Source organism: Marmota marmota, unplaced genomic scaffold (genome assembly GCF_001458135.2).
Source record: "Marmota marmota marmota unplaced genomic scaffold, marMar, whole genome shotgun sequence".
In the NCBI taxonomy this organism is placed as follows: domain Eukaryota; kingdom Metazoa; phylum Chordata; class Mammalia; order Rodentia; family Sciuridae; genus Marmota; species Marmota marmota.
Window position 1 is genome coordinate 2,546,551 of NW_026000225.1, and position 19,352 is coordinate 2,565,902.

The 19,352-nt window shown below is 36.5% G+C and overlaps 1 long non-coding RNA gene across 1 annotated transcript; it reads right to left on the reverse strand.

The window, feature by feature from the left end:
- Positions 1-14,006: 14,006 nt before the first annotated feature.
- On the reverse strand, positions 14,007-18,120 carry LOC125613266. The gene is made up of 2 exons (XR_007343771.1): positions 17,768-18,120; positions 14,007-14,453 (listed from the first exon to the last, which is right to left on the reverse strand). It is a non-coding gene; the product is annotated as an uncharacterized LOC125613266 (long non-coding RNA).
- Positions 18,121-19,352: the final 1,232 nt, after the last annotated feature.

Sequence of the window (19,352 nt, forward strand, 5' to 3'; positions counted from 1 at the left end):
TATTAAAACTCACAAAATACATTCAACTAGGCAAAAAACTGGTCAATTTACTTGCATCAAAACTGGGAATTTTTCTTCAGAGAAGGACAGGTACGGATGACATGTAACCCAAATGATGGTCAAAAAGATTTTTGCAATACCTAAAACTTACTTAGTTAATGCAAATCAGTAAGAAAATGATGAATGCTCTGATGGAAAATGGGCAAACATTATGAATAAGTAATTACCAGATGAGAAAATCAAAAGCAGCAAGCACCCGAGATGATAAAACTCATACTTAATCAATTTTCCCAATCAGACCGACAAAGTTTAGCAAGTAGAATAGTGATAAGTGGGAGCAGAGGATGTGGGGCTCTATCCTTGAATGGGAGTGTTAATCAGTGCATCCATCCTGAAAAGCATTCTGGCAGAGTGTATCAAAGTATGCACTAGAGACTTAACACCCAGTTCAGGAAGATGAGAATGAAGAGACAAGACCAGCTTGGAAGAGTCATGAGTTTGGTTTTGATTCTAAAGACAATGGTCAGCCAAGAGAAGACTCTAAACAGACCAGTGATAGCCAGAACAAAACTGATGGCAATGTCAGGCAATATGGAGTTAAAAACAGACTGCATGTGTGGGAGAATGGAAGCTTAGAAAATGGATTAAAGGCTGTGTGTGTGTGTGTGTGTGTGTGTGTATACACAGATAATTTCTGTATTATTTTGCATTCTGTTTTGTATACACACAGTGAACAAAACAGAATGCAAAATAATAGAGACTTCAGCTATTATCATATAAGAATAGCAGAATACATTTAGTAAAGATAAGAAATTAAGTATTTAATTTAATATTCATAAGGTTCTTTTTTCCCATGCAGCAACTTGTTTATATTTTTATTGTGAAAAATACTGTTTAGAATTCTGTAGTATAAATATTAAGAGCATTACTTAAGCAGGCAAATGAAATACACATAGAGATGTAAGAATACAGTCATTATCCTGATCCTTTGATCTTATCTGACAGGTGAGGTCTTGGCAGTTTGGTGGTTTCTGACAGCTACTTTTAATAACTATTATGAAAACTTAGAATCTAATGACTCTTTAAAATTTTAAATTGCTCTTTAAAGAATGTAGCTGCCAAGGCTGGGATTGTGGCTCAGTGGTAGAGCGCTTGCCTAGCACATGTGAAGCACTGGGTTCAATCCTCAGTATCATATAAAAATAAATAAACAAAATGAAGGCATTGTGTCCATCTACAACTAAAAGAAAGAAAGAAAAAAGGATATAACTGCCAGCATGGTGGTGCATACCTGTAATCCCAGTGACTTGGGAGACTGAGACAGGAGCATCACAAGTTTTAGTTCAGCCTCTGCAACTTAGCAAGGCCCTAAACAATTTAGCAAGACTCTGTCTCAAAAAATAAATAAATAAATAAAAGGGGCGGGTATGTAGTTCAGTTGTTAAGTGCACCTGGGTTCAATCCTCCATACCAAAACAAACAAACAAATAAACAAAATAATGTGACTACTCTTTATGGGATTATGGATGAGCTTTCCAAATGTTTTACATTTTCTACAGTTTCTATAATAAGGCCACACCCATGTAATTTACTGTTTCTCCAATTAAATTCTAACTTTTCGTTTAGATAAACTTAGGATTTGTTTTAGATAATTGTAAAGCTAAACCTACTTATGAAATTAACTGGGTGATCCAGCTGTTAGATAAGGTCACTGCCACCCCTGTGGCAAAGCACTGTCAACCTGGAGAATGCAGGGAAGTCAGTCCCTGTGATGGACAGATTCTCTGCTTTGACATTACCTCCACAATTCTTGTGATTTCAAAAGCATGAAGCACACCAGTCCCATGAAGTACACAGTCAGTCAATAAGTGCTTGTTAGCTTCTGTTTTGTGTGCAGAGATTTAATTACCTCTACTCTTAGAAACTGTTCATTTTGGCTTCTGTAACCTGAATATTAATTAACAACCTATTCTCTTTCCTGTATATCTCCCCATCTCGGGACAATGCCAATGCAGAGAATACACAAAGTCCTTTTCTAACTTGCTTCTAGTTTTCTAATTTCTCTTTCTTCTTCTGCCTCTCTCCTTGCTTTTTGTCAGCCCCAGTCTCTTGTCTTTCCTTTTGTACCCACTGTCCTAGGCTTAATGGTTTGTGTTCTCATTAATCCATGAGACGGCTTCATTGAGACTTAGGCACCACCTAGACAAAAGGACTCTCAGGGTAGAATGTACATGTCTCCAAGTAGACTTCATCAAGATTAGGTTGGAGCTCATTTGCAATGAAGTACATTAAAGCCAAAGAACTGTGTGCACATTAGATTACTTGCTAGGATCATTAAAAAATAAAATAGATACTTAGTATGGAGACTAGCTTTTTAATTTGAAAATAGCATCCAAACACTATAAAGGGTGTTCAGTTGTGCCCTGAATATAATGTGTGGTGTTCTGTCAGGTCTAACTTCTTTTCTTAATTTAAGCAACTTTGAAGAATTGCTTCATGCTTTTCTGTCATTATGATGCAGTTTAATATGTTAAAATAATAAATTATTAATAACTAATTCACATAGCTGTACTCAATGCTACAGGTGAACTCCAAAAAAGTAGTATGGAAATAAAATTATGAAAAGAAACAATAGAATTTTAAATGACTAAGCTCTGTGAAAGAATTCTATTGCTAATTATTCAATAATTAGCAAATGAACCTTCTTGTGAATAATGTAGAAGCATGATAAAGTGGGAAAATAATGGGATTTGCAGTAATGAGAACTAGATTTCGGTTCTGGTCTTGCAAAATATGAACTGATCTGTATTGTATCAAAGCAGCCTTAGGTACAGTTTCTACTTGGCAGATTTTTTTTTTCACAATGTTATTGCACTTTGCAAATTAGAAAATACTAGAAGAGTATGCCACTATTATTCTCAGTCTTTTTTTCCCTCCTTATTGTGCACTTGTAGGGATCAAACCCAGGCAGGGCCTTCCACATGCTAAGCAAGCACACTGCCAGTGACCTACACTACCAGCCCTGTAGGGCCTTTTAATACATGTGTTCTTATGGGCTTTCCTGCATTTCTGTAGTTGAGACAGAGCTGATCTCATACATTTCTGTATAGATAAAGAAACTAAGGATCAGGAAAGTTTAGCAATTAATATAATATTACCAAAGGTGACAGAGGTAAACCTAAAATCCAGGTTTTGTGACTCCAAAATTGGTACATGCTGTGGTTAGATATGGTTCGAGTATGTCCCCCCAAAAGTTCATGTATTGAGGACTTGTCCCTAGGGTGGTGGTATTGGGAAGTGGTAGGACATTTAAGAGGTGAGTCCTAGTGGGAGGTCCTTAGGTCAACTGGGGGCATGCTCTTGGAAGAGATGGTGGGAACCCAATCTCTTTCTGGCTCTCCTGTTTCAAGATGTGATCTCTTACTCCCGCATGCACTATTGCTTCTGCTGTACCCTATAGGGCCCCTACCAGAGCCTCTGCCATGCTGTTTGGATTTTCAGCCTTCAAACTGTGAGCTAGATAAACATATTTTCTTGATCAAGTTAGTCTTCCTCAGGTATTCCATTGAAGCAATGTAAAACAAATGAATGCAGTACATTTTCTACTATACCATGCTATCTCAGACTTTAGGAGTAGGAACTGGAGGGAGAGGGAAAGACATGGATGCTTATACATTCATATGCTTTTCCCTATTACAGTGCAAAGTGGAAGGGTATTGGCTTCAGTAGAAACAATCTTAGCTAAAATTCTTGCTCTACCACTTACTAGTAGTATCAGCTTGACTTACTAGTAGTATCACCTTGAATGTAATACTTAACCTCACTGAGTCTCTGCTAGTTTAGATCTTAAATGTTCCCTGAAGGCCAAAAGTGTTAAAGGCTTAGTTCCCTAGCTTCATGTTATTGGAGGTATTGGGAACTTTAAGAGGTGGGGCTTAGTGGAAAGTCTGTAGGTCATAGGGGTGTGGCTTTAAGGGCACTGTAGGATTCTAGTCTTCTTTCTCTTTTTGTATCATGGCCATAAGGTGACTGGTTTGATCCACCACATGCTCCCTACCATGATGTGCTTTCTTGCTACAGGCCCAAAGATAGGGCCAATTGGTTATGGACTTAAACTTCCAAAACTATGAGCCAAAATAAACATTTCTTCTTTATAGGCTGATTGTCTCAGTTTTTTTTTTTCTTATCGTAATTGAAAGCTAACTGGCACAATCTACATTGATTCAAATATAGAATGAAGATACTAATATAGAATAGGCAAAGACAATGGAATGAATCTGACCTAACTTTCCTATGTACATATATGAACACGCCATAGTGAATCTCACCATCATATACATCCACAAGACTCTAATATAAAAAAAAAAACTGTAAGTAAATAGTAGAAAGATCAATAGAGTAGAGGGAAGAGAACAAGGGAAGGGAGGAGGAGAGAGAGGGAAAGAGGAAGTACTAGGGAGTCAATTAGAACAGATTATATTCCATGCTTTTATGATTATATCAAAATGAATCTTAATGTTATATATAACTAAAAAGAACCATTAAAACAATTTTTATTTTATTTATTTATTTTTAAGAGAGAGAATTTTTTTTTTGATATTTATTTTTAGTTATTGGCAGACACAACATCTTTGTTTGTATGTGGTGCTGAGGATCGAACCCCGGGCTGCATGCATGCCAGGCAAGCACGCTACCGCTTGAGCCACATCCCCGGCCCTAAAATAATTTTTAAACAAAACAAAAAAACTTACAATGGTAGTGTGTGTGTATATATGTGTGTGTGTGTGTGTGTGTGTGTGTGTGTGTGTAGGAGAAAGAGAGAGAAAGGGAGAGAAAGAGAGAGATGAGTTGGCTCACACAACTGTGAAGCTGCAAATCTACAGTTAGGCCTGAGGCTAGAGGCCCAAGGAACTCAGAGTTGCAGTCTGAGTCCCCAAGCAATCTGCTGACAGAATTCCTTCTTGCTTGGGAGTCATCAGTGTTTGTTCTATTAAGACCTTCAGTGAATTGGACAAGGTCCACTACATTATGGAGGGTAATCCAATTAAGTCAAAGTCCAACAATTATAAATATTACTCTCATCCAACAAAATTCTTGATTATCTCTAACAAGTATACAGGATATATGGAGGTGGTGACCTTGTATATAGCATAATTTAATAAATGAAAATATTCTCAATCTTAAAAAATAATAAAGATACTACTATCTAATTTGTAGGTTGGCTAGGAGTAATAAAATGATATGTGTATTTTATTTTATGTGTATAATAAACATCCATTAAAGAAAGTTTTCAGACCCACATAGGTGTGAAAGAAAAGGAAAAAATATATCTAAAGTGACTTACGGGATGCCAGTAGTTCTGCCTTCAGAACTATGGATGCCTTAAGGAATCATGTTGGATACCAGGAGAAGAAAAACATTCTCATTTTCCATGAATTTCCTTAATTCCAGTCATTCTAACCATCAAAATTTCCTGCAGTTCAGAATATTCTTTCTTTCCTGAGAAAATAATGAGATGATTTCTTGATGGCTTATGGAAATGGAAGATGTGCAGTCTCAGAGGACAGACTGAGTACATGACTATGTAAATGCTATTAAAATGCTAATTAACAATATTTTTAAATTCCAAAAATAGAATAGAAGGGGTGTCATCCACAATCTAGAAAGTTCAATCAATTTCTGTAAAACAGAAATGTATAGAAGAGAAGGTGACTGATAAAGTAGGTGGTAGAAAGCCAAAATTGCTAATGGAGGGACTGTGAGGTTGACAGGTTCGTGAGTAAATCCTGACCTACAGGGTAGAGAGAGCCTTCAAATTCCCATGGTAGGTTTGAAGTGGGGCTGAGAAGGGAGATCTATTAAAGATCTGTATATTAAAATTAATCCTTCCTGATATTTCCCACTTTTCTATTCAGAGTATCTGGTAGCTAGGTGTTTAACTACTAAGCAAAGAAAAAACATTTTAAAAAATTATATTAAATTTACTTTTAAAATGTTACATAAAAATAGAAAACCCATATATACTAACATGGCAATATGTAGTTTCTTTCAATACCTGGACACATGATGTAATGTTTAAATCAAGTTAAACATATCTATCTCCCCAAACATCTATCATTTTGTTATGGTGAAAACTTTTATTTTTTTTCCTTCTAGCTTTTTGAAATATACATTTCTAAATAAATTGAAAGGACTCCCAGGGAGAATTCACTTGGGTGATATTGGTGGTCCAGTACAATGTCACTCTCTTCAGCATTCTGCATAGTGACCCCTCCCAGCCTGCCTGGCCAATCTAAAACAAAATGTGCCCAGGAGAAAGCTCCACCTCTGCACCAGGCATTCCCAGTTGACCTTTGGTTTTCCTCATTTCCACATATAAACAAAGATCACCAGACTTTTAAGTCAAACCTGCAACATGGAAGAGAAAGAACAAGTCAACAAAGAGAAAGATATCGACCCCTAGAAGAGACAGAATTGGTTAATGAAACAAAAGAGCTAGGTGTGATAGCACATATCTGTAACCTCAACCCCTAGGTGGGCTGAGGTCAGAGGATCACCTGAGTCTTCGAGTTTGGAACTAGCCTGAGCAACAGAGTGAGACCCAGTATCAAACAAACAATAAAAAATAAAAAAAATAAGAAGAAGAAAAGAAAAGAAAAAAAAAAAACAGAAGGCACCATTTTAAATATGAAAATTAGGGGGGATGGGGCAGGAAAGATGGTGGAATGAGATGGACATCGTTACCCTAGCTGCATGTACGACTGCACATGGGGTGCAGTGCTACATCGTGTACAACCAGAGAAATGAAAAGTTGTGCTGCAATTGTGTACAATGAATCAAAATGCATTTTGCTGTCATATGTACCTAATTAGAATAAATAAATAAATATTTTTTTTAAAAATAACTAAAATTTAAAAAAAATGAAAATTAGTACAGCCACAAAGTTATGAGTAAATAATATATCTGTGAAACAAGGATGTATGCTGTGAAAAAGGAAGAAGGGCTTGGAATGTAGCTCAGTGGTACAGTGTGTGCTTAGCATGATTATATAAAAATGAATCTTAATGTTATATATAACTAAAAAGAACCATTAAAACAATTTTTATTTTATTTATTTATTTTTTAAGAGAGAATCCCCAGCACCCTATTTAAAAGAAAAAAGAAATGCCCAGTGCAGCTGTGCACACTTGTAATTCCAGCTGCTTGGGAGGCCAAGGCAGGAGGATGGCAAGTTCAAAGTCAGTCTCAGCAACTTAGCGAGACCATGTCTTTAAAAAACAAACAAACAAAAATGGCTAGGGGAAAACCAAAACAAAACTAAAAACAAAAAAAAAAAATAAAGAAAAAAGAAAACAAAATTAGAAAGAACTGGTGGTGGGAAAGGAAGAAGAAAGAAAGACAAAGATTGTTGAAATTGTAAATTCAGTACAAAGGCAGGATGATAAAGTCAAAGAAACTGCTCAGAAATTAAACCAAAATGACAAACATATCATATCAGAAGTTGTAGAGATTGAGATTATAGGATGGAGTAGCGGGCAGGGAGTAGGGAGCCACAGCTGGAAATTTTAATATAAAATTTGAGTACCCAAGACATTTTTTAAAAAAAAAAAATCTAAAGGCCTCTAGAGAATAAAACAGGAAAGAAATCTGCAAGACAAAAGTTATTCAGTGCTAGAATAATGGTAGAATAAAAGCACTTCAAAATGGACAAGTCCTCAGAAAATTTACTTCCTGCCCACTCCCTTACTGGAAAAGATTGGGAAGGTTTTTTTTTTTTTTTTTTTTGGTAAAATGAGTAGAATCTAAGATACAGCAGACATCATAAAGCAACCATGTCCCGATAAGAACATGAGTATTCTGAAAGGGAGATTTCTGGGGAAATAGCATAACCATCTATTAAAACCAAATAGAATAGTTGTACTCTCAAAAAAAAAATAATAACGATAATATAATGTCTTTGGATACAAAAAGGTAACCAGAAACTTAGGGGGTGGGAGAGAAGCTGTATAAAAAACTGGAGTTTCAAGAAGCAAAATGGATTATGTTCCAAGCAAGGAATGAAATGAATAGGAATCTAGAAGACAGTAGGGATACGATGGAGAAGACATATTATGTTAACACATGTGTTCCTTCTTCAAAAACAACAAAAGAGTAATGAGAAAATTGAGAGGAAGAAAGTAAGAGAAAGACATTTTTCAAATACAAGGCAAATTCAGGCAAACTGAATTTTATGTTAGAATCATTCGTATGTGAGGGGTTCAAGTGCCAGGAAGAAAGCATTGTTTGTAGATGCTATTTGAGTAGTTGGTGAACAATGTTTACAGTCATTATAATATAAGTGCTGTTAATTACTTTTTAATGTTTAAAATAACTTTAAAGGAAAATATCAGGAAAGTTCATTATGGTTGTAAAGCAGGCTATGAACATTACCAACTCTAATAATTTAAAATAAAGGTTCAGCTGACACAAGTTGCAATGAAGAGAAAGAGCTAAGCTACTAACTCTCATCACACCAAACTAGAAGGAGTCCTCTGTAATGGAACAGGAAATGTAGGTGGAAGTGTTTGGTGAGGGTGCTAACCCCCTGTCATAAAAAAGGGTGAGAAAAGGCACTAGACCACTGAGCCACATCTCCAGCCCTATTTTGTATTTTATTTAGAGACAGGGTCTCACTGAGTTGCTTAGTGTCTTGCTTTTGCTGAGGCTGGCTTTGAATTGGCTATACTCCTGCCTTAACCTCCCCAAAAGCCGATAAATCTTATATAAAGTGGTATAAATGTATAGTTTATAAATATGGAGCTGACTACTAGAATACGTGAAAATATAACAATGTTAAAAGTGGTGACTGGTGGGAAGAGAGGAATTAGAGGGGAGCAGGGCAGAGGAAGGTTGCTTTCATTATAATCCTTTTACGAGTTTTTAATCCGACAAAAATTCTAATTTTTTCCAATTTAAATTAATTAAAGTCCAGTATACATTGTGTTATGTTAGGCCTTTTTCATGTTTCCCTTCTGACATGCAGAATGTTTACTGTGTGCTATCTATTCTTTGTGCCTCTATTATCCTGATCCTGTCAGTATGATACAAGGACTATCATTATTTCCATTTTACAGGTAGGACACTTAAAGAATTTTAGGGGTATTACATAAATCACTTAAATCTGTGAAGCTCCTAAGAGCAGAATCAGAATTACAAGCAGGGGAGTTCTTACTTATTCCAATTGATTAACCAATGCTCAGATGGAGGGTGCACATTTACTTAACAGCAGAAACGGCCCTGGGAAGAGTGGAGGGAAGGATTTTCTCTCCACAGCTCTGAAGCTGTTGATACGTAGGGTACATGTCAGGTGAAAGGAATCAAGGTGAATGTTTTAAGTAAGATAGTATCTTGATGAGATGGATTTCTATAAGAGTTCCCAATGTGGAATTATAGAATTTCAAGAAAAAAATGTTTATATAGACCAATCAATTTTGCTCTGAGGTGGCCTCCACTCCCACCCCTAGTAATATGTCCCCATACCCAAGGATAGTTAAAACTTTCAAGCTTGGGTCTTGAATCCTTTTTGTGACTAAGTTAATAACTTCAATGCAGCTTTCTTGCCCCAATCTTTAATTTTCTTTGAGGAACACATAATGTGTTACCCTACTCAATTTTAATAAATTTATTTGACTTGAAGAAATTTGGGGGCAGGGGGTGGGGGTGGGTACTGGGGATCAAACTCAAGGGCACTCAACCACTGAGCCACATCTCCAGCCCTATTTTGTATTTTATTTAGAGTCAGGGTCTCACTGAGTTGCTTAGTGTCTTGCTTTTGCTGAGGCTGGCTTTGAATTGGCTATCCTCCTGTCTTAACCTCCCAAGCCGCTGGGATTATAGGTGTGTGCCACTGTGCCCAGAATAAAAATTTTAATAGATTGAAAAGGGAACAAATCCAAACAAAACTACTATTTAAAAGAAAAAAAGAAGGTACCTCTTATTTTAATTTCAGATTTCTTTCCCATTATCCTGTCTTGACAACTTCCTCTTCTTGCTTCAACAATTTCTTTGATGTAGCAAAGCTTGGTGCACATTTTTGAGACTATCTGAAAATGCCTACGTTGTTATCTCTGATTTAAATAGTTTGCTTTTCAAATCAAATTCAGGATCCATGCTATCATACTCCACTCATACTGACAGCGTGATCTGTTCTTAAATCTGGATGAGTTGGGGGTGTGAATTCTGATGATTTGAACTCTAATAGTAGCACACAAAACATTTTCTTCATTAGATATATGGACACTTAATCAGATTATACTGTATTTTTCCCCAAATTTTAGTGGGTACATTATAGTTGTATATAATGATGAGGTTTGCTGTTACATATTCATACATGCACACAATATAACAATATAATTTGGCCAATATCACTCCCCCGCACTTCCTCCTCCCTCCCCCGTTTCCACCCCTTGGTCCCTTTCTGCTACTGATTTCCCTTTGATTTTTAGGAGATCTACCCCCTCCTTTCTTTTCCTTTTTCCTCTCTAGCTTCTACATATAAGAGAATAGAAAGGACCCTTGACCTTCTTAGTCGGACTTATTTTGCTTCACACAATGATGGTCTCTAATTCCATCCATTTTCCTGCAAATGCCATAATTTCATTTTTGTTCATTGCTGAATAAAATTCCATTGTGTATATATACCACATTTTCTTTATCCATTCATCCATTGATGGACTCCTAGGCTAATTCCATAGTTTGGCTACTGTGAATTGTGCTGCTAGTTTATATATGGGCATGCATGTTTCACTGTAGTAAGATGACTTTAATTCTTCAGGATAAATACCTAGTAGTAGTATAGTTGGGTCACACGGTAGTCTTTTTTTTAATATTTATTTTTCACTTGTAGTTGGACACAATACCTTTATTTAATTTATTTATTTGTATGTGGTGCTGAGGATTGAACCAAAGGCCTCGAACATGCCAGGCAAGAATGCTACTGATGAACCACAACCCCAGCCCACATGGTAGTCTTTTATTAAACTGTATTTTAAATTTTACTCTCCCTTGAATCTTTTAGGAACTCACTCCTTTAGGTTTTCCCATTCTCTCCAACCTATTGTCAACCAACATCATGAATGATTAATCTTCACTTTCTGTCTCTACTTTCTTAATTTACAACTCTTTCTTAAACTCCTGAAATCTGACTTTCTTCTCCTCCCCTCCTCCAAAGTCCTAAAATGTTCTTATAGTCCATTCTAGTCCTCCTCTGTTCATGTACAAGAGCTCAGAAGGACATTTTATATCATATGTCAAGAAATTGAAAAATGAACTTCATTGGGGGAAACTTGCATAATTCATGAGTAATTTAGAAAAGATTGTGCATACATTTTCTTTATCTTCCCATCATGTAATACAATAGAATCTTTGTCTTAAGTAAGGGATCCTCTCTCCCTGGGTCTCCCTTTGAGGGTAACAGCTATGGTTTGGACAATGTGTTCCCCTGAAGATACATGTGTTGAAAGACTTAATCCTTAGGGTGGTGCTGTTGGTTAGTGATGGAACCTAGTGGGAGGTCTTCCAGTAGTTGGGGAACTGTGGCCCCTTCTTCTCTCTCCCCTTCACTTCTTGGCCTTAAGGTGAGCAGCTTTGCTCCACCATGCACTTCCTTGTCACAGGCCCAGAAGCCACAGGGCCAACTGATCATAGATTAGAACCAGCAAAACTGTGAGCCAAAATGAAACTTTTTTCATTATAAATTGATTATTTCAGTATTTGTTAGAGTGACAAAAAAGCTGATTAACACATCCTTGTTTGGAGAATTTCATTACCCCACATTAAGGAATTATCTGGGAGCTCCAGATGCCCTGTCTGGGGAGAGGAAGCTACAAGTTTCAAGCTACAATTCTCTTGGTTCCAGAGATGATAGCTCTTAATTCCCACCTATACTCTTCCCTCTTCCTATCCCAGTTGGCTCATTGTCCAAACAACCAGAATGAGTTACCTTAGTTACTGTCAAACAGTTCTCTTTGTTTCCTTACCCCTACACCTGCTGAAGTAGAAGTCAACATCCAGTAATGAAAGAGAGTGGACTCTACCCAGTCCTCACCTCTGTGTCAGCTGTGGAGCATCTGATACCATTGACTACTCCCTCTTCTTGAAACTCCTATTTTTTCTTGATTTTTTCCAACTATCCTCCTACTTGTCTGAACTTTTCTATCTCATTCACTAGTTCTCTTTATATCTTCTCTATGTGAAAGTTGTAAAAACTTAATGAATAGTATTTAAATAGGAAGACTCAAGAATTTCAATATTTTGTATAGTATTTAACTATGTGGGAAATAGAAATACACAAAGAAATAACTAAAAGACTTGAATGTGTTATTTCTAGGAAGATTAGGAGTTGGCAACAAGGAGGGATATTTATTTTTGTAATAGCATTGTTTGACTTTTAAACATTTATTTATTTAATGGTACTGGCGATTGAATCCAGGGCCTTGTACGTGCTAGGCAAGTGCTCTCCCACTGAGTTACATCTTCAGCCCTAAAAAACATATTTTTTTTGTACACAGTTTTAGAGTCAGAGCAAAATTGAGAGGAAGATGAAAAAAAATTGTGTGTATGTGTGTGTGTATAAACTTTTGGGGGTAAATGACAAGGAGTGCAATTGTTAGATTATATAGTAGAGTTTTTGGATTTGTAAGAAACTTCAAATTTTTTTCCAAAGTGGCTGTATACTTTTGCATTCTCAGCAGCAATGCATAAGAGAGTTCCTATTATTCTATATCCTTGTCAATATCTGGTGTTGTCAGTATTCTAAATTTTGGCCATTCTGATAGGTATGAATTGCTTATTGTTTTAATTTTCATTTCCCTGAAGACATAAGATGTGGAGCAACTTTGAATGTATTTATTTGCTTCCATATTCTTTAAGAAAGGGCAGGGAATTACTTGCAGATAAAAGCACCTTAGCTGATACACCATTTCACCTTTTCTTTTGGTACTAGGGATTGAACCTAGGGATGCTTGACCACTTAGCCACATTCCCCAGCCTTTTTTTTTAATGTTTTATTTTGAGATAGGGTCAGTGTAAGTTGCTTAGGGCCTCACTAAATTGCTGAGACTGGGTTTGGAATTGTAATCCTCCCACCTCAGCCTTCCAAATTGCTGAGATTACAGGTGTGCCTAGCTCATTTCACTTTTAACTTTAACAGAAAGCAAGAACTAGGGTGATAGAAATAGCCCCCAATAAACCAAGTATAGCAATAAATGCATATACTTTACTCTCTCTATTATATTCTTTCTTATAGTCAAAAATTTCAGATTGAGTTAAAAAAATCAAATGTATTGTCTAAAGGATGGGTAAACATAGGTTAATACAAACAAAAATACAGCAAGAATTACACAACATCATTAGACAAAATAAACTCAACACAAAGCATATCATCATAAACTTTTATGTGTTGAGTAAGAGAGTACCAAAATGTGAGCATCAAAGCAAAAATTGACAGAAAATTAATAGAAGCATGAGTACTTAACATAACTCTGAATATTTGACAGAGAAACAGACCAACAGGTTAAACATAGGAAGTAGGGACCATCAACTTTCTCTAAAAGGGTTCAGTCAGTCAGTATTTTAGATATTGTAGGCTTCACAGCTTCTGCCACAATCTTCTTTTTGTTGTTCTTTGTTTGTTTTTCTTTTATTTTTTCAGTTCTGGGGACTGAACCCAAGGATTCTTAACGATTCACTGAGCTACACCTCCAGGCCTTTTTATTTTTATTTTGAGACAGGGTCTCTCTAAATTGCTTAGGGCCTCCCTAAGTTGCTGAGGCTGGTTTCAAACTCATGATCCTCCTGCCTCAGCCTCCCGAGTCTCTGGGATTACAGGGATGCACCACCATGCCTGGCTTGTTTTTGTTTTCTTTACAACCCTTTAAACACATAAAAATTATTCTGGTTTGTTGGCATGAAAAAACAACCAAAAGTTAGATTTTGCTCATGAGCCATGGTTTGCAAACTCTAGGAAGTGGAAGATAATATATTTAGTAAGGCAATATAATTAAATTGAAAGGTACAAGTCAAACTTCAAAAGTTTTTTTCTCTATGCTTATACAATGAAAGTTCTTTTGGTTGCAAGTTTTGAAACCATCTCAAGTCAGTGTAAGCAGTAAAGAAGTCCTTGTTATGAGATTGAAGAGTTATTTCTCAAAACCCATAATCCTTTCTGCTTCAGTTCCAACCCTGGTCCCCATGTGACCAACAGAAGTGTCCCACTGCTGTGAGTGGAAAAAGGCACTAGAGGAGAAGGGGCCTATGAGCTCAGCAGGTACTTAGAACCCATCTGTGTGATGACAACCTTCAGAGGTGATGTCTGCACACACACTCTCGCATGCTCACATGGCTGCCCATTTACCCATGGATAGCACCTCCTTATGTTCTCCCACTTCTCCCTGCTTCCAATGGTGAATTTTAACCTATGAATAGATAATAATATCAATTTAGTGTGTTGTGTTTAACAATTTCAAAAACGAATAACAGAAAGCATCAGAATATCTTATCTATAAGGTTAAATATTATTTTAAGATTTGAATTTTTTTGTTTCATACATAAATACATATTTACCTCAAAAGATTATGAAATATTGAATTCCCATGTACAACCACAACTACATTCTCCTCTTCTCTGAAAGGGGAGAACCCCAAATCTATTCTGGCTATGGTGGTGGAGTCTACAATGTCCAATGATGACTGTCTGTTCCTTGGTCAGATGTGGCTTGGGCCAGGTTTATCTCCTTCCATTCCATAATTTATGGATGATGTTAGCAATTAACTAACTCCTTCTCCACACACATCTGAAAGGGGATTATTAGCTTGAGACATGAAAAGGTAACACTGGCTTTTTATACTTTTGTGAAGTTTTGATGTGAAAGCTATATTTGCTTAGTAAAATGAATAGAAGTTCATTAATCTCTTTCTGTGTTCTCTATGATTTTAAATAACATTAGCATTGTCTACTCCAACATTTAGAAAGACTGAGATGTATAGCATGAGTGGCTATTTCACAATCTTTGTTTTTTATGACAATTTCAATTCTTCCAAGATTATTGTTAGCTCTCCTTTTTGCATTATATTGATGTTTCTATAAAATCACTATAAAAAGTCTAGCTTCTCAAACAAATTTATAGTAATTTGTAGAAGGCATTCTTTTATACCTATTAACTCTCTTCTGAGTCTCCCTTCTAATAATTAATATTCTATATTTATTTTTTCTTAAGAACACTTGCTAGAGGTCTGACTTTTTCGTTGTTGTTGGATGTTTGTAGAGAAACATATAATTCAAATATATAAATTCAATTTAACTTCCCATTCTTGTGGTTGTACATGATGTGGAGTTACATGGGCCATGTAGTCATATATGAACATAGGAAATTTATGTCCAGTTTATTCTACTGTCTTTCCTATACCCATCTCCCTTCCCTTCTCTTCATTCCCCTTCATCTAATCCAATTAATTTTGTATTTATTTAATTCTATTACTTTTGCTGTTAGCTTTCTCAATTTCTTCCTTCTGTCTTTAGATTTGAATTTTTTAGGTTTCTTTTCTAATTTCTTGAGGAGAATTCTTGATTTATTTAACCTTTTCTTGATCTGTAATAAAATCATCTTATGTTGTGAATTTTCTTGAATTCTGTTTTGGCCTGATTCCCTAATTGAAGTGTTTTCAAGTTCAACCTTTCTTAATTTAAACTTTTATTTCTTTATTTCTGATATTATTGTATTGTGACAACAGAATATGGCATATATATTTTTGGCTTTTTGAAATTAAGTAAAGTTTTAATTGCTGATAAATATATGAGATTTTTTTTAAACTTAATAAATTCCTTCTGGAATGCCTGGCCAGCTTACCACCCTTCTCTGAGAATTGTTCTCTCTGTTCACAGGGTGAATTTCTCTAGTAGGAAACTTTGCCTTCAATTCCCACACTGTACCCAACCCCAATTCCCTAATAACTACTTGGACCAAGAGATACCTGACCCTAGTCGAACCAATCAGTTTTTTCCTTCTACTAATTTGAAACTGAGGTATAGTGATGATATGGAGGGGAGAAAGACCATCTTCATTATTGGTTCCTGGCATCTTTCCAGTTCCTGTTTTATTCTTTTCTTGAAATCTGACTATGCTTCTGAACTTTGAGTTCCAAGAGATAGTCTAGTATTCTGCAGTATACTCCCTGTCTTGGTTTAAGGTAGTTTAAGTGGATTTTTATTACCTGTGTAAAGTAAGGTATGAAGTTTGGATACAAAACCAAACTCAGTTTATCTTTGTTCCATTAAAAGTGATTTATCTTGGGGCTGGGGCTGTAGCTCAGTGGTAGAGCTCTAGCATGCATGAGGCACTGGGTTCCATCTCCGGCACCACAAAAATAAACTAATAAAATAAAGGTATCATGTCCATTGACAACAATAAAATAAATATTTAAAACAAAAAAGTAATTTATCTTGGAGCTGGGGGTGTAGCTCCATGGTAGAGCACTTGCCTACCACTATGTATTACCCCTGGGTTGATACCCAGCAACAACAACAAAGGAATTTGTTTTAATCTGTAGGGGAGAGATTTGCCTTCCCTTCCAGGTGGTGGAGATCAGAGCATTGTAGTACCTATTGAGCCTCTTATCCATGAGAAAGAGGCAACTGCTTAATTTTTCTCAACAATCAGGGCTTTTCCTAGAATCAAAAGCTGTTATAAAAGAAAAGAAGATAGGGCTGGGGCTGTAGCTCAGTGGTGGAATGCTCGCCTCACATGTGGAAGGCACCACATATAAATAAAATAAAGGTATGGTGTCCACCTACAACTAAAAAAAATATTTTAAAAAAGAAGATAATAGGACTCTCTCTTTGTGTAGGGGTGTCAGGGTGTGAGGCCAAGCCCTTAAAGGTGGAAGAGGAAGGGAAAGAAGCTGAAACTGATGAGCATACTGAAAATGGAACTATTTTCCTGGAAGAACCAGGCAAGTGGACAAGATAAGGACCTCTGTTGGGAGTGGTTTCTGGGAGCTATGGATCTGTCAAAGGACACAATTATATCAGTTGAGTTTAATGCTCTTAGTTGGCTTTGTTTTTATTCTAGAATTGGATGATACTTAATTCCATAAAATTGGAATATTCCAGTGACCAGAGGAGGTTGGTTTTGGACAGACAGCTGAAGAAAGCAGAAACAAAAAGCAAAGAGGTGATTGGTCTTTTCAAAGTTACTTTCCTCATAAGGTCATGACAAAGAGACAATAATAGAAAAACAACTGATTGGTTAATATCAGGCTACTTTTTTTATGTGTAAGGATTAAGGAAGAGAGAACTTCATTTTATGCCAATTGAACTGGACTGTTTGTGAAATTTAACTATTATCTCTCTAATCCTGGTTTCTGGGAAGGACAGATAAACAGCTTAAATTTCAATTTGGTGACTTGGAACTTTAGCATGAGTGATTCCATTGTGATTTTTAGTCTGGTCTGTTGGGTACATGCGCTTAGTCCAAAAAGATGACCTCCTGTAATTTTTATTTTCCAGATCTAAGACTCTACTGACCAACAATTCATGTTTTTAATCATTGTCCTGCAAAAAGTTTGATTCTTTTATTTATTTTTGCTCCTAATTTTATTCTCCTTTGACTAACCACCACAGGCAAGCAATCATTCTCAGGTGTGTGAGATATTAAGTATGAAATCATTTACCATTGTTTCATGTGCATGTATTTTTTTAAAGTAAGCTATAATTCACATAATAAATAACTCACCCTTTAAAAAATGTGTAATTCAGTTGGGTGTGGTGGTGCACCTCTGGATTCAATCCCCTGTACTGCAAAATAATAACAACAATAATAAAGTAAAAGTAAAATTAACTTAAAATAAAATATAAAATTCAATGGTTTTGAATACATACATTATGTTGCACAACCATCTCCACTATTTTGCATGCCTTATTAATTTATATAAAGGTATTATGCTGTGTTATCATTCTGTTTTTGCTATTTTTACCAATGCTTTTATCTTTTAAAATTGACCAGTGTCCACGCATCTGGTTTATTGTTTCCAACTTAAACATTCCATAGTGTACATTCATCACAATTTTCTTATTTATTCTCTCTGCGATGAACACTGAGGTTATCTTCGAATCCCCAACATAACAACCAGTGCTGCAATGAACATGCTCTTAGTGTTCCCTTGTAGGCCAATGTGATAATGTCTCTTTTGGAGGGGGCCACTGGAAGCAGGCTAATCCTTTGACTAAGTTGCAGCTGATGACTCTAGAACAGCTGCCTCGATGCATGCCTCCACTGGAGAACTCAGCAATGGGGCACCCACTGGGTCCTCTATGGGTTCTCAGGATTAGCTGCTTTCTATTTTTGCCATTCTAGCAGGTATAAAGGGATATCCAGTGCCTCACATGTGCCAGGCAAGTGCTCTACCCCTGAGCTACACCCCTAGGTCCATAAAGGGATACATTCTTATTGTTTTCATTTCATTTGTCATTACAGTTGAGATTGAATATATCTTCATATGCTTATTAGTTTTGTGAGCTTCCTTTTTTTGAATTGCCTATTTGGTGATTTGCCCCACTCCCCTTCAATCCTGTCTTGTTTACTTCTTTATTTTCCTTCCCTGGGTACTCTGGATATTAGTCCCTGTTTGGTTTGAGATACTACAGATATCCTCATCAATCTGATCTCCTGTTATTTTTTCTCATGATCTCTCATTCTCCAGTAGGGTAGAGAATTTAAATTGCCTAATCCAGAGCCTATGCCAGTTAACTGCTCAGCATTCTTATGGGTGGAAATCTGACTGTATCAGCACGAACATTGTCACAGCTAACCACAAAATGGGAGTGACCCTGGCCCCTGTCAGAGATGTCTGCTCTGCTGCCATCTGGCTTTGCTGTGATAACCTCTAAGACAACTTCCTTACCCTCCTATCCCCTCACCTGTCAACTGTGAATCAAAGGTGACTTTCACACCCACTGAGGTAGTGGGTAGGAAGACCCTGAAGTGGAGTGAGGGAATGACATGGGAAAAAGAAGGGACAGAGAACTAAACCTGTTGGAGAATTTGAAGGGGGTATGGTGAGCATAACTATTCACTAGGCTTTCAAATAAAAATGGTTTAATGAAGAATTGGTACAGAGAGCTGGTTTATAGTAAAAGAGACTCAGAGAAAATATGGGGTTGGAGGCTACTGAGGATTTCCCCTCTTTAAGAAGGAAAGCTGATAATCCATTTAATCAGCAATGGAGGCCTTGAGATATATGGGAGCTACAATGGGAGTTGCATTAGAGCCTCCTGAAGTGGACTCTAACTCAGATATCAAAGCCTTGAGTAAAGTGACA